Source organism: Urocitellus parryii, chromosome 2 (genome assembly GCF_045843805.1).
Source record: "Urocitellus parryii isolate mUroPar1 chromosome 2, mUroPar1.hap1, whole genome shotgun sequence".
In the NCBI taxonomy this organism is placed as follows: Eukaryota; Metazoa; Chordata; class Mammalia; order Rodentia; family Sciuridae; genus Urocitellus; species Urocitellus parryii.
Window position 1 is genome coordinate 101,878,837 of NC_135532.1, and position 14,753 is coordinate 101,893,589.

General features: G+C 39.1%; 1 pseudogene; it reads right to left on the bottom strand.

Annotated features, from left to right (window-relative positions):
- Window positions 1–5,818: 5,818 nt before the first annotated feature.
- Window positions 5,819–14,753, bottom strand: part of LOC144253391 (S-methyl-5'-thioadenosine phosphorylase pseudogene) — a 36,708-nt pseudogene continuing 27,773 nt past the window's right edge.

A 14,753-nucleotide genomic window follows, 5' to 3' on the forward strand; every position in this document is an offset into this window, starting at 1 on the left:
GTTGTGGTTTTGATTTGCATTTCTCTGATGATTCATGATATTGAGCACCTTTTTTGTACCTATTGGCCATTTGTAAGTCTTCTTTTGAGAAATGCTTCTTTGGGTCCTTTGCCCATTTAAAAGTAATGTTATTTGTTTTATTGCTATTAAGTTGTCTGAATTCTTTATTTATTTTGGATATTAATCCCCTTTGGCTTTACAGTTTACAAATATTTTCTTGAATTCTGTAAGTTGTGTCTTCACTCTTGATTGTTTATATTCTATGCAGAAGCTTTTTAGTTTTATATTGTTCCTTTTTTTATCTTCGCCTTTGTGTCTGGGCCTTTGGGATCATATTCAAGAAATAATTTTCCCTCATTTTCCTTTAATAGTTTTATAGGTTCAGGTCTCATGTTTAGGTCTTTTAATCTATTTTGAGTTCATTTTTTGTGTGAAGTAAGTGTCCAATTTCATTCTTCTTCATGTGAATTTCCAGTTTTTCCAGCTATCCTTTCCCCATTGTGTGCTCTTGGCACCTCTGTTGAAGATAAGACTGACCATAAATGCATGGATTTATTTCTGTGCTCTTTGTACTGATCTAAACCCTCTCCTTAAAGGTAGTTAAATCAGAATTACTAAAGCATGTCAAGAGATGGTATTTGGTAAAGTCCATTAAGCATGGGAATGTCACTAAAAAAAATTGAAATAAAACATTTAGTGATAAGATATTTCCTTATGAATGACATATGATGAGACTAAATAAAAAATGTAACAGAACACATGAGAAGCACATAGAACAACATCGTGGTTCCAAGATCATAGTACAAACTGTTTTAAGAGCCATGAGCTAGAGCAGGTCTTGATCACCTGTGGCCCACAGGCCAAATCTGCCTTATTGCCTGTTTTTGTATGGCCCATGAGCTAAGAATTTTTGCATTTTTTTTAATGGATGAAAGAAAGAAATCAAAAGAAGAGTATTTCATGACAAGTGAAGATTATGTGAAATTCAAAATTCAATGATTGCAAATAAAGTTTTATAGGAACATGGTTATGCAAATTCATATGGATAAATTATATTGACCTGTATTCAAGTTCATTATTCCTTTCTTCTGCAGTCTACAATCTGTTATTAAGTCCATTCAAGAAGTTTTTATTTCATATATTGCACTTTCATATATTAAAATTTTAATGCGATCCTTGATGAAAGTTTGTTTCTCTCTTGATGCTTCCCAAATCTTGATCCATTATATCTGTCTTCTATCAATTTTCAGCATGTTTATAATAGTTATTTTCTGTATCCTTATCGGCTAATTTCAATATTTTCAATACTTGTTTCTCTTTTTATTGATTTTCCCTTTATAATGAGTTACAACTTTCTACTCATTTGAATGCTGATTTTTTTAATTGAATTCTAGAAATGACATAGTAAAATGGAAAATGAAGTGTACATTTTGTTTTGCTTTGCCTAATAATATTCAAGAAAATGTGAATGCTTCACCTCTGTGAAAACGGGGGGGGGGGAGTTGATTCAGATTCTCTCATGAGTCATTTGGTTTCTGCGTGGACCGCTACAATATTTAGACACAGGCTGACCTCCAGCTGGTCCTTCCTCCAGCCTCCCACACTACTGCTGCAGAAGTACTGAGCATTTTTGATAATTTCCATGTTTGAGGCAGGAATAGGATCATTTCATTCACCTTTGGATTCCTCTTCAGCAGAGCCCAGAAATCCAAGCACCAAAAGAATACCTTAGACTGTGAAATATATTTAGCCTAACTGTGCCTTATCTCTGCCACTTTCTCAGCCAAAATTTGGAGGGGGCAGGGCATTTGTTTGCCAGGGTTGCCATTACAAATGACCACAAATTGGGTGGCTTAAACAACTGAAATTGATTTTCTCACAGTTCTGGAGGATAGAAGTCTGAGATTCAGGGGCAGATAGGGTTAATTTCTTGTGAGGCCATTCTCCTTGGCTTATAGGAGGTGGTTGTCCTCTCCCTGTGTCTTCACATGGTCTTCTTTTTTTTAAAATTTTATTCATTTATTTATATGTACTTCTGACAATCAAACCCAGTGCCTCACGCATGCTAGGCAAGTGCTCTACCACTGAGCCACAACGCCATCCCGTAACTGTCCATTTTTAAAAAATCATGGATGATGATGTTTTTAGTGATTTAATTGTGGCAAGCATTACACAATGTATGTACATATCAAATCATGTTATGCAATATATTCAATCTTAAGCAAATATTTTAAAATGAAAAATTATATGAAATGAGATTAAATGAGCTTAAAAATAAAAGTATTTTGTCCAGCAATTTTAGTGGCCTTTATAGGAAGAATTCTTCAGAGTTCTGAGTCTATATTGCTACTGGATTTAGAAAAAAGTTAATTTCTCTCTATGGCCCTTGAAGAAGACAATATATTTTAGCTACTCATTTCATAAATGTATCTTCTTACAATAACATATTAATTCTTTTGGAAATTTGCTTTTGGCTGATCATGCATAAAAGAGATCTTTTATGGCCAAAAATGCATCAAGTTTTCACATAGTGAATTTTCTACTTATCAGAAATATAATAGAAGAAAACAAAACTCAGATTTTTAAAAAATCTCCCTTTCTAGTCCAACAATATGTTTCTGGACCTGATCTAGTACAATTGTTGTTTTGGGCATTGAAAATTTGAAGTCCACAAGACATTGCTCTGAGCAGGTCTATATATCAGTGCAAAGGTTTTATGCAGGCTCCATCCAAGAATAGCTTAGTTTTCTTTTTTTTTAATTTTTTTTTATTGTTGGTCGTTCAAAACATTACATAGTTCTTAATACATCATATTTCACAATTTGATTCAAGTGGGTTATGAACTCCCAATTTTACCCTGTATACAGATTGCTGTATCACATCAGTTACCCTTCCATTGATTGACAAATTGCCTTTCTAGTGTCTGATATATTCTGCTGTCTGTCCTATTCTCTACTATCCCCCCTCCCCTCCCCTCCCCTCCCCTCCCCTTTTCTCTCTCTACCCCTTCTACTGTAAATCATTTCTTCGATTTGTATTATCTTGTCTTACCCCTCCTTTCCTCTTATATGTCCTTATGTATAACCCTGAGGATTGCCTTCCATTTCCATGCGATTTCCCTTCTCACTCCCTTTCCCTCCCACCTCTCATCCCTGTTTAATGTACATCTTCTTCTCAAGCTCTTCGTCCCTACCCTGTCCTTGTTTACTCCCCTTATATCAAAGGAGTCATTTGGTATTTGTTTTTTAAAGATTGACTAGCTTCACTTAGCATAATCTGCTCTAATGCCATCCATTTCCCTCCAAATTCTATGATTTTGTCATTTTTTAATGCAGAGTAATACTCCATTGTGTATAAATGCCACATTTTTTTTTATCCATTCATCTATTGAAGGGCATCTAGGCTGATTCCACAATCTTGCTATCGTGAATTGTGCTGCTATGAACATCGATGTAGCAGTGTCCCTGTAGCATGCTCTTATTAGGTCTTTAGGGAATAGACCGAGAAGGGGAATAGCTGGGTCAAATGGTGGTTCCATTCCCAGCTTTCCAAGAAATCTCCATACTGCTTTCCAAATTGGCTGCACCAATTTGCAGTCCCACCAGCAATGAACAAGAGTGCCTTTTTTCCCGCGTCCTCTCCAGCACTTATTGTTGTTTGACTTCCTAATGGCTGCCAATCTTACTGGAGTGAGATGGTATCTTAGGGTAGTTTTGATTTGCATTTCTCTGACTGCTAGCGATGGTGAGCATTTTTTCATGTACTTATTGATTGATTGCATGTCCTCCTCTGAGAAGTGTCTCTTCAGGTCCTTGGCCCATTTATTGATTGGGTTATTTGTAATCTTATTGTCTAATTTTTTGAGTTCTTTGTATATTCTGGTTATTAGGGCTCTATCTGAAGTGTGTGGAGTAAAGATTTGTTCCCAGGATGTAGGCTCCCTGTTTATCTCTCTTATTGTTTCTTTCGCTGAGAAAAAACTTTTTAGTTTGAGTAAGTCCCATTTGTTGATTCTAGTTGTTAACTCTTGTGCTATGGGTGTCCTATTGAGGAATTTGGAGCCCGATCCCACAGTATGTAGATCATAACCAACTTTTTTTTCTATCAGATGCCGTGTCTCTGATTTAATATCAAGCTCCTTGATCCATTTTGAGTTAACTTTTGTGCATGGCGAGAGATAGGGATTCAGCTTCTTTTTGATGCAAATGGATTTCCAGTTTTCCCAGCACCATTTGTTGAAGATGCTATCCTTCCTCCATTGCATGCTTTTAGCCCCTTTATCAAATATAAGATAGTTGTAGTTTTGTGGATTGGTTACTGTGTCCTCTATTCTGTACCATTGGTCCACCCGCCTGTTTTGGTACCAGTACCATGCTGTTTTTGTAACTATTGCTCTGTAGTATAGTTTGAAGTCTGGTATAGCTATACCGCCTGATTCACACTTCCTGCTTAGCATTGTTTTTGCTATTCTGGGTCTTTTATTATTCCATATGAATTTCATGATTCTTTTATCTATTTCTACAAGAAATGCTGTTGGGATTGTGATTGGCATTGCATTGAACTTATAGAGAACTTTTGGTAATATCGCCATTTTGATGATGTTGGTTCTGCCTATCCATGAGCAGGGTATATTTTTCCATCTTCTAAGGTCTTCTTCTATATCTTTCTTTAGTGTTCTGTAATTTTCATTGTATAAATCTTTCACCTCTTTTGTTAGGTTGATTCCCAAGTATTTTATTTTTTGGGGGGATATTGTGAACGGAGTAGTTTTCCTCATTTCCGTTTCAGAGGATTTGTCACTGATATACAGGAATGCCTTTGATTTATGCGTGTTGATCTTATATCCAGCCACTTTGCTGAATTCATTTATTAGCTCTAATAGCTTCTTTGTAGACCCTTTTGGGTCTGCTAGGTATAGAATCATATCATCTGCAAATAGTGATAATTTAAGTTCTTCTTTTCCTATTTTTATGCCTTTAATTTCTTTCGTCTGTCTAATTGCTCTGGCCAGTGTTTCCAGGACTATGTTGAACAGAAGTGGTGAGAGAGGGCATCCCTGTCTTGTACCAGATCTTAGAGGGAATGCCTTCAATTTTTCTCCATTCAGAATGATGCTGGCCTGTGGCTTATCATAGATTGCTTTTACAATGTTGAGGTATGATCCTGTTATCCCTAATTTTTCTAGAGTTTTGAACATAAAGGGATGCTGTACTTTGTCGAATGCTTTTTCTGCATCTCTTGAGATGATCATATGGTTTTTATTTTTAAGTCTATTGATGTGGTGAATAACATTTATTGATTTCCGTATATTGAACCAGCCTTCAATATTCATCCCAGGGATGAATCCTACTTGATCATGGTGTATAATTTTTTTGATATGTATTTGAATCCGATTCGCCAGAATTTTATTGAGGATTTTTGCGTCAAGGTTCATTAGAGATATTGGTCTGTAGTTTTCTTTATTTGAAGTGTCTTTGTCTGGTTTCGGAATCAGGGTGATGTTGGCCTCGTAGAATGAATTTGGAAGTTCTCCCTCTTTTTCTATTTCCTGAAATAGCTTGAAAAGTATTGGTGTTAGTTCCTCTTTAAAGGTTTTGTAAAACTCTGCTGTATACCCATCCGGTCCTGGGATTTTTTTTTTCCACTTTTATTTTTATGACTTTATTATTTTACTAACTGTAGAAAAATGTGAAGATTCAGAAAGATTCAAAAGAAAAATTAAAATTATTTAGTATTCCTCTTCCAAATACAATAACAAAAGATTATGTATGTTTCCTTCTAGTCTTTTTACACTTACATAGCATTTTTAAAACAAATATAGAACAGGAAAATGATTTATTTGGAACATTAAATATTACATGAAAACATGATCGCCAGCTGATTGCTTTACAATCTAATGATAACTGAAACCATAAATGACCTTCAGTTGTTGGAAATCCAGATTGTTGTGAATACTTGCTATCTTAACAGTAACTATTAAGCATCTCTCTTCATACACAGTTTTTTTGTATGATTCTCCAATAATTTTTGAAGGAGAAATTCCTAGGACTTTCCAACAAAGTGCATAAGTATTTCTAAGGTTTCTCATGCATTTTGCCGAACTGCCCTCCAAAATGATTGTACCAATTTATAATAAATAACCAGAGTCCCATTTCTTCCCCATATTCCATGTCAATGTAGGAAATGAGTATTACCCTCAAATCTTTATTGTTGCAAAGTTAATAAGGGAAGTGAGGTGAGAATGCTCTCTTCTTGGTGTTTTCCCAAAATGTAAGATTTCCTGTCCATTTGCTTTTCCTCATTGCTCTCAAACAGTCTCAATCTTTAAGGCAGAGTCTCCAATACTTGCAATGTCTTTCTACCTGCTCTTCTTTTGCAGGCAAGGACACATAAGCTGCATGTCTTTCCCAAGTTTTTGTTTTGTTTTCCCCTCAAGGTAAGCAAAATATCCAAAATAACTGGAAAGTCTTCTTTTCTTCTGAGCAGTAATAAAAAACGATTTTAGTGTCTTGGTAATAAAACAGAAAACTGGGCCATATTCTTCAGGTTATGGAGGGTTTCTGACCATTCCATGGATCCTATCTGAGGTATGGCAGTAAGGAGTAAACTTTTAGCTTTGTTGGCATTTTCTTTCAGGGTCTTTAAAACCCTGTCTACTGAAACTGCTTCCTCATGCTCCTTCCAGCAATCATAATCTGTTGCCATGGCGATGCCTGCATAGCAAATTCCAGCCTCCTTGGCAAGAACCACCTCTGGAACTGTGGTCATATTGATAACATCTGCCCCCTAGGTGCGGAACATGAAGCTTTCTGCCCGGGAACTAAACCGAGGTCCCTCGATTGTGACTATAGTCCCCTTTGAGTGGCATCGGAGTCCTAGCTTCTTAGCAGTCTCTATGAGGACCTCTCTTGTTTTGGGGCAGAATGGCTCAGCCAATGGAATATGGCATACTCCTCTGGTACAGGAATGACATCCATCATAGAAGGTCTGGGGCCTCATGGTGGTCCTGTCAATGAACTGATCGATGACAACGATGTCACCAGGCTGAATCTCCTCCCTCAAGGAGCCGCAAGCCGTTGTCACTATGACATGTGTACAGCCCTCCTCCTTCAGAGCCCAGATGTTCGCCTGGTAGTTGACTTTTGAAGGCATGATGGTGTGCTGCCTCCCATGTCTTGCAAGGAGGACACAATCAACATTTTTTATCTTCCCCAAAATTAAGGCATCAGATGGCTTTCCAAATGGAGTATCCACGTATTTTTCAGTTCTTCCTTCTAAAATTTCTGGATCATCCAGACCTGTTCCACCAATTATTCCAATCTTCACCGCAGTGGTAGCAGCGCCCAAGGCTATGTCTGTGCTGAGAAGAGGCTGCGATGGGCAAACGTGCCGGGCCCAGACACGGCTGCAGGGCCAAACACACAGCGCGGGAGTGAGCACGGCAGAGTCGGGGGTGGGCCTTGACTCCCGGTCCTGGGCTTTTCTTAGTTGGTAGTCTTTTGATGGTTTCTTCTATTTCCTCTATTGTTATTGGTCTGTTTAGGTTGTCAATATCCTCCTGACTCAATCTGGGCAGATCATGAGACTTAAGGAATTTATCTATGCCTTCCCTATCTTCTATTTTATTGGAGTATAAGGATTCAAAATAATTTCTGATTATCTTCTGTATTTCTGAAGTGTCTGTTGTGATATTGCCTTTTTCATCCCGTATGCTAGTAATTTGGGTTCTCTCTCTTCTTCTCTTCGTTAGCATGGCTAAGGGTCTGTCAATTTTATTTATTTTTTCAAAGAACCAGCTTTTAGTTTTGTCAATTTTTTCAATTGTTTCTTTTGTTTCAATTTCATTAATTTCAGCTCTGATTTTAATTATTTCTTGCCTTCTACTTCTTTTGCTGTTGTTTTGCTCTTCTTTTTCTAGGATTTTGAGATGAAGTATGAGATCATTTATTTGTTGGTTTTTTCTTTTTTTGAGGAATGAACTCCAAGCAATGAATTTTCCTCTTAGAACTGCTTTCAATGTGTCCCATAGATTCCGATATGTTGTGTCTGTGTTTTCATTTAACTCTAGGAAGTTTTTAATTTCCTCCTTAATGTCTTCTAAAACCCATTGATCACTCAGCAACCTATTGTTCATTTTCCAAGTGATGCTTGATTTTTCCTTCCTTCTTTTATCATTGATTTTCAGTTTCATTCCATTATGATCAGATAAGATGCATGGTATTATCTCTACCCCTTTATATTGTCTAAGAGTTGCCCTGTGACATAATATATGGTCTATTTTTGAGAAGGTTCCATGTGCTGCTGAGAAAAAAGTGTAACTACTTGATGTTGGGTGGTATATTCTATATATGTCAATTAAGTCTAGGTTGTTAATTGTGTTATTGAGTTCTATAGTTTCCTTATTTAACTTTTGTTTGGAAGATCTGTCCAGTGGTGAGAGAGGTGTGTTGAAGTCTCCCATGATTATTGTATGGTGGTCTATTAGACTCTTGAACTTGAGAAGAGTTTGCTTGATGAAAACAGCTGCACCATTATTTGGGGCATATATATTTATGATTGTTATGTCTTGTTGGTGTATGGTTCCCTTGAGCAGTATGAAGTGTCCTTCTTTGTCCCTTTTGATTAACTTTGGCTTGAAATCTATTTTATTAGATATGAGTATGGACACTCCTGCTTGTTTCCGCAGTCCATATGAGTGGTATGATTTTTCCCAGCCTTTCACCTTCAGTCTATGAATATCTTTTCCTATCAGATGCGTCTCCTGTAGACAGCATATTGTTGGGTCTTGTTTTGTGATCCATTCTACTAGCCTGTGTCTCTTAATTGGTGAGTTTAAGCCATTAACATTTAGGGTTATTATTGAGATATGGTTTGTTCTTCTATCCATATTTGTTTATTGATGTTACTAACCCTGATTTGTTATCCTCTTTGACTACTTTCCCCCTTTACTGTCTTATCTCCCATTGTTGGTTTTCAATGTTATTTTCCATTTCCTCTTCCTGTAATGTTTTGCCAAGGATTTTTTGAAGAGATGGTTTTCTAGCTGCGAATTCTTTTAACTTTTGTTTATCGTGGAAGGTTTTAATTTCATCTTCTAACCTGAAGCTTAATTTCGCCGGATACATGATTCTTGGTTGGAACCCATTTTCTTTCAGTGTTTGAAATATGTTATTCCAGGATCTTCTAGCTTTCAGAGTCTGTGTTGAGAGATCAGCTGTTATCCTGATTGGTTTACCCCTAAATGTAATCTGCTTCCTTTCTCTTGTAGCTTTTAAAATTCTCTCCTTATTCTGTATGTTGGACATTTTCATTATAATGTGTCTAGGTGTGGATCTCTTATGATTTTGCACATTCGGCGTCCTGTAGGCTTCTAGGATTTGGGATTCTGTCTCATTCTTCAAGTCTGGGAAGTTTTCTCGTATTATTTCACTGAATAGACTTTTTATTCCTTTGGTTTGGAGCTCTGTGCCTTCCTGTATCCCAATGACTCTTAAATTTGGTCTTTTGATATTGTCCCATAATTCTTGGATGTTCTGCTCATGGTTTCTTAGCAGACTTGCTGAGCTGTCTATGTTCTTTTCCAGTTGAAATACTTTGTCTTCATTGTCTGATGTTCTCTCTTCTAAGTGATCTACTCTGCTGGTAGTATTCTCAATTGAGTTTTTAAGTTGGTTTATTGTTTCCTGCATTTCTAGAATTTCTATTTGTTTGTTTTTTATTACCTCTATCTCCCTGTGAAATTGATCTTTTACTTCCTGGATTTGTTTGTCAATGTGATCTTTCATTGTCTGATTTTGCTGTCTCATGTCTTCCTTGAGACTCCAGATCATCTGAAGCATATAAATCCTGAACTCTTTATCTGACATTCCATCTGTTGCAGCTATTACCTCTTCTAAAGTTGAGTTGACCTGCAGTGCTTGTGGTCCTTTCTTTCCTTGTCTTTTCATACTGCTCGAGTTTCTTTCTGCTTGGTGCAACTGTTGTGTTTTTGAAATTTACCCCCTATTTATTTATGTTGCTCTTGTATAGTTGGGAAGTCTCCCTTGCAGGACGGGTATTGGCTGTGCTCCTCCTCTAATTATGGTGGTCTGTCTACCCCGCTGATCGGTCGCAGGTCTGCCCCCGCTGCGGGCACGGGTGGCGGCTTTGCTCTGCCCCCACTCCAATTGTGGTAACGTAACTACCACGCCCTGGGGTCGTTGGTCCTGATCTGGATGTGGGTGGCGGCTCTGCTGGGCCCCACTCCAATTGGTGTGACGAATCTACCGTGCTGGCAGACCTCTAGGCCGGTGGGTCGCAGTTCTGCACAGCCCCCACTCCCAAAGGGGGTACCTGACTACCTCTCCAATGGGTCACTGAGCCCCCTCTGGACCCGGGCGGCTACCCTGCTCCACCCCCACTCCAACCAGTGTGACGCGACTGCTTCGGTGTTACGTGTCCACCACGCTGGCAAGCTACCTGGCCTGTCTTGCCAGTTGGCGGCAGGTCTGCCTGCCCTACTTGCTCAGATGGCAGTTCTGCACAGCCCCTACTCCAAATGAGGTTACTTGGCTACCGCGCCACGGAATCGCTGGTCCTATTCTAGGCGTGGGCCACTAGTCTCTTCAGCCCTAGCTGCATTTGGGGTGTCATGGTACCACACCGGCGGGTCACTTGGCCTGCTCTGGGCGCAGGTGAAAGCTCCACTCTGCCCCTACAGCACCCCGCCGGACCCTGATTGAGAAGCAGTCACCTCCGGTTCCCTAGCCTTGGGCCAAAGCAGCTTAGGTAGCCGGAACCCCGCCTCTCCGATCCCGATACCCTCTCCGCTGGGAGCTGGCTCCAGGGAGCGACCCCCACGGGTTCCCCAGCCCCAGGCCAAAACTGTTCCGGGAGTCAGAACCCAGTCGCCCCAAGCTCAGCGCACGCTCCACTTGGAGCTGGCCTCCACCGGCAGTCTCCGCAGTTTCCTCAGACCTGGGCCAGGTTAGCCCCGGGAACCAGAATCCAGCTACTCAGTGCCCGGCACACGCCTTGCCCGGCACGCGCCTCTAGGAGTATTCTCCGAAAGAACTCCAGTCCCGAGCCTGAGCAAGAAATCTGTCTGCTAGACGCAGGCAAATACCAGCCTGAAATCACCTGTTCCGTAGTTGAATGGGTTGAGATCAGTAGAACACGGGGATGATTACATCATCTCTCCGAAATGGCGGCTGCTGTCCTCCACTGTGGTCCGACCGGTGTCTGGAACCAAACTGGGCCGCGTCTCTCCTCTGTTTCAAAGCCAGAACTCAGCACTAAGGGCTCCGATGTACCACTGGCGGGAGCCCCCCGGATCCGTATCGCTGTTCCCCCGCTCCGGCACCCTGCCGCTCCCCGGCGTGCGCCACAGACTCCAGCCGCGGGGCGATCGCCTGTCAGGCTATGCGACCCTCCATGCGGAGAAATGGAGCTCTCAGAGCCGAACTTCGCACGATGGAAATCTGTCCACTAGATTCTGGAGCACCTCAATTTCACTGGAACTTCCCAAAGATAGCCTTCAGCCGTTTTGCATCGTCTTTCTCCCACTTAGTGACGCCGCGCCCCGGGGTGATGCACTCCCTTCGCCGCCATCTTAGAATCTCCATCTTCACATGGTCTTCTTTATTGTGTGTTTGTTTCCTGATTTCTTCTGTATGGATGCTAATTATTTGGGGATAAGGCCCTCCTTAATGAACTCATTTTAACTTAATTACCTCTCCAATTTACTTTAAGTTACCTCTTTAAAGACATAGCTCCAAATACAGCCACATTCTGAGATACTGAGATTTAGGATATTAACATAATTTTTGAAGGGGACACAATTCAGCCATACCAAGGAACTATCAAGTGATTTATTTCTGAGTTTAGAGCTTTCCAGTTCTCTCTGGCATTGAGGGGTTGGCCAATCCTTGATCATTCCAAGTCTCCAGCTCTATAATAGGACAGCTCTTCCAGCTGCCCACATTCAGGTCAGCTATTCAACCCCAGGTCTGGAAGCTCCCACAGCTTCTACAAAAGGCTCATCCCTGTAAAATGAAGTCATCAAAGCTTTTTTGAATTTTATCTTTCTTGGATACTCCCACAGATTATTATAATTTTTGGATTATTTACTTTTTAACTTCTTGGTTTAAAATAATGATAGATTTTTTAATATTTACAAAAATATTATAGAGAGGTCTTGTACAGGCTTTATTCTCTTTCCTCCAATGGTTTTATTTTGTGTGCCCATAGTACATAAGTGTAGCATAATATCAAAACCAAACCAAACAATCTGTATTTAGGTCTATACCATTTTATCATGTATGTAGATGAAAAATTCCCCTCAAACTATCCCTTTATAGTCAAAGGCATCCTTTCCTCTGTACCCACTCTACTCCTCCATCCCCTAATCCCTAGCAACCACTAATCTGTCCCTCATGTCTTACACCATTGTCATTTAAGAATGTTATATAAAACCTTTCAACATTGGCTTTTCCACTCAGCATAATGCCCTAGAGTTCCATCCAATTTATAGCTTTGTTAATAGTTTGATCTTTTTTACTGCTGAATAGTTTTCTATGGTTTGGATATACCACAAATTGATTAACCCTCATATACTGAATAGCATTTTGGTTATTTCCAGCATAGGGCTATTACAAATAAAACTTCATTTACACACAGGTTTTGTGTGTGGTGTTGGGGATTGAACCCAGGGGCTTGTGCATGCAGCAATCCTAATAATAGGTGTGTCCTGATAACTCATTGTGGTCCTAATTTACATTTTCCTTAGAGCTAATGGGGTTGAGCATCTTTTCATGTGCTTATTTGCCACTTGTATAGACTCTTCTGTAAATTATATGTTCATGTTTTTGCCCATTTTCTAGTTGAAATATTTGGAGGGTTTTTTTTATTAAATATTGAGAACTCTTTACAAGATCTAGAAACAAGTCCTTTGTCAGACATGTGGTTTGCACAGGATTTCTCCCAGTCTATAACTTGTCTTTTCATTCTGATCACAAGGCTTTTTACCAGATGAAGGGTTTTTAATTTTTTTAATTTTAATTTTGATGAAATTCAACTTTTTTTTTCTTTTGTGGGCTGTGCTTTTTAATTTCAAAGTGTATTTTTTATGGTATTTGTGCATTTAAAAAATCAGTGCCTTACAATTTTACAACATAATAATACTTATTGAGATATATTCGTATATGCGCATGCGTGATTTGGCCTGTTTTATTCCCCTGTGCTTCCCCTTTCCCTGACTCCCTTCCTCTAGTCTACTGGCATCTCTTCTATTTTCATGAAAATCAATTTTTAAAATTTTTTTAGATTTTTTTAAGAAGACGATCAAGGACTAAAGAACTTGCCAACATTTTTCTGTTGTTTCTTGAGTTCCATGGAAGGAAAGCAGGGACTATGCTTTTTGTATCAGGTCTAAGAACTCTTCACCAAGTTCTATGCCCCAAACATTTCCTGTTTTTTCCCCTAAAAGCATAGTTTCCTGTTTTACTTTTAAATCTATGATTCATTTTGAGATGATATTTCTATAAAATGTTAAGGTTTCGGGGCTGAAGTTGTGGCTCAGTGGTAGAGCGCTTGCCCAGCATGTGTGAGGCACTGGGTTCGATTCTCAGCATTGCATATAAACAAATAAAATAAAGGTCAATTGACAATGAAAAAAATTTTTAAAAATACATGTTAAGTTTTTTTGTTGTTCACCCCCCCCCCCAAATTGCACCAGCATCATTAGTCGAAGAGACTTTTATGCACCAGTGAATTTCTTCTCCATCTTTGTAAGCTCAGTTAGTGGTACTTGTGTGGGTCCACTTATAGCTTGTATCTTCCATTCCTTTGAGCTGTGTGTCAATTCCTCCTCCAAGATTGCACAGTCTTGAATACTGTAGCTACAGTGTCTTAAAATCTAGTAGAATTATTCCTACCACTTCTTCTTAGCTCTTCTAGTTTCTTTGTTTTCCCATAAATTTTAGAACTATATTTCTAAAATTTACCTACCAAAAAAATCTTGCTGGAACTTAGGTAAGAATTATGTCAAATCCCTCCATCAATTTGGGTAGAATGGACATCTTTATTACATTGAGTCTTTCAGTTCATGAATACAGTATGTCTCTCTCTTCATTTAGCTCTTCGGTGATTTATTTCATCAGCATTGTCTAGTTTTCATCATACAAATCCTATACGTGTGTTTTACTGGGTTTATATTTAAGTCTCTCTTGCTCTTTCTCTTTTAGTCACTGTTAATGATATTGTATTTTTAATTTTGGTTTCTATGTGTTTATATCTAGAATATAGAAATGCAATTATTATTGTTTCATGTATCATGTATTCTGCAGACTTGTGAATCTACCTATATGTTTCAGTAGAGTTTTTAACTACTTAGGATTTTCTACATAGATTACCATGATATTTCAGAAAGAGACAGTTTTGTTTCTTGCTTTTGGACCTATCTCCTGTTCTTGATTATCACAAGGTCTCCCAGCACTACACTGAATGAAAATGGAGAGAGCAAACATCCTTGCCTTGCCACTAATTCTCTTAATTTTCCTTTTTTGACAATGTATTTGTTTTCTTGTTGAGAGCCACGGCCAGGTCAAGATGGTGCCTGGCATTTTGCCAGAAGAAGTGGTTCCTGCTGCCTCGAATACAGGGCATGCTAATCTTTGAGGTCCTGTCTCAGGATCCCATCTATTAACTACGGGGGTTGAGGGCCATTCAGCATATGTTGTCTCCATAGGCGGAGCTGTTGGTTGGACACCCATGCC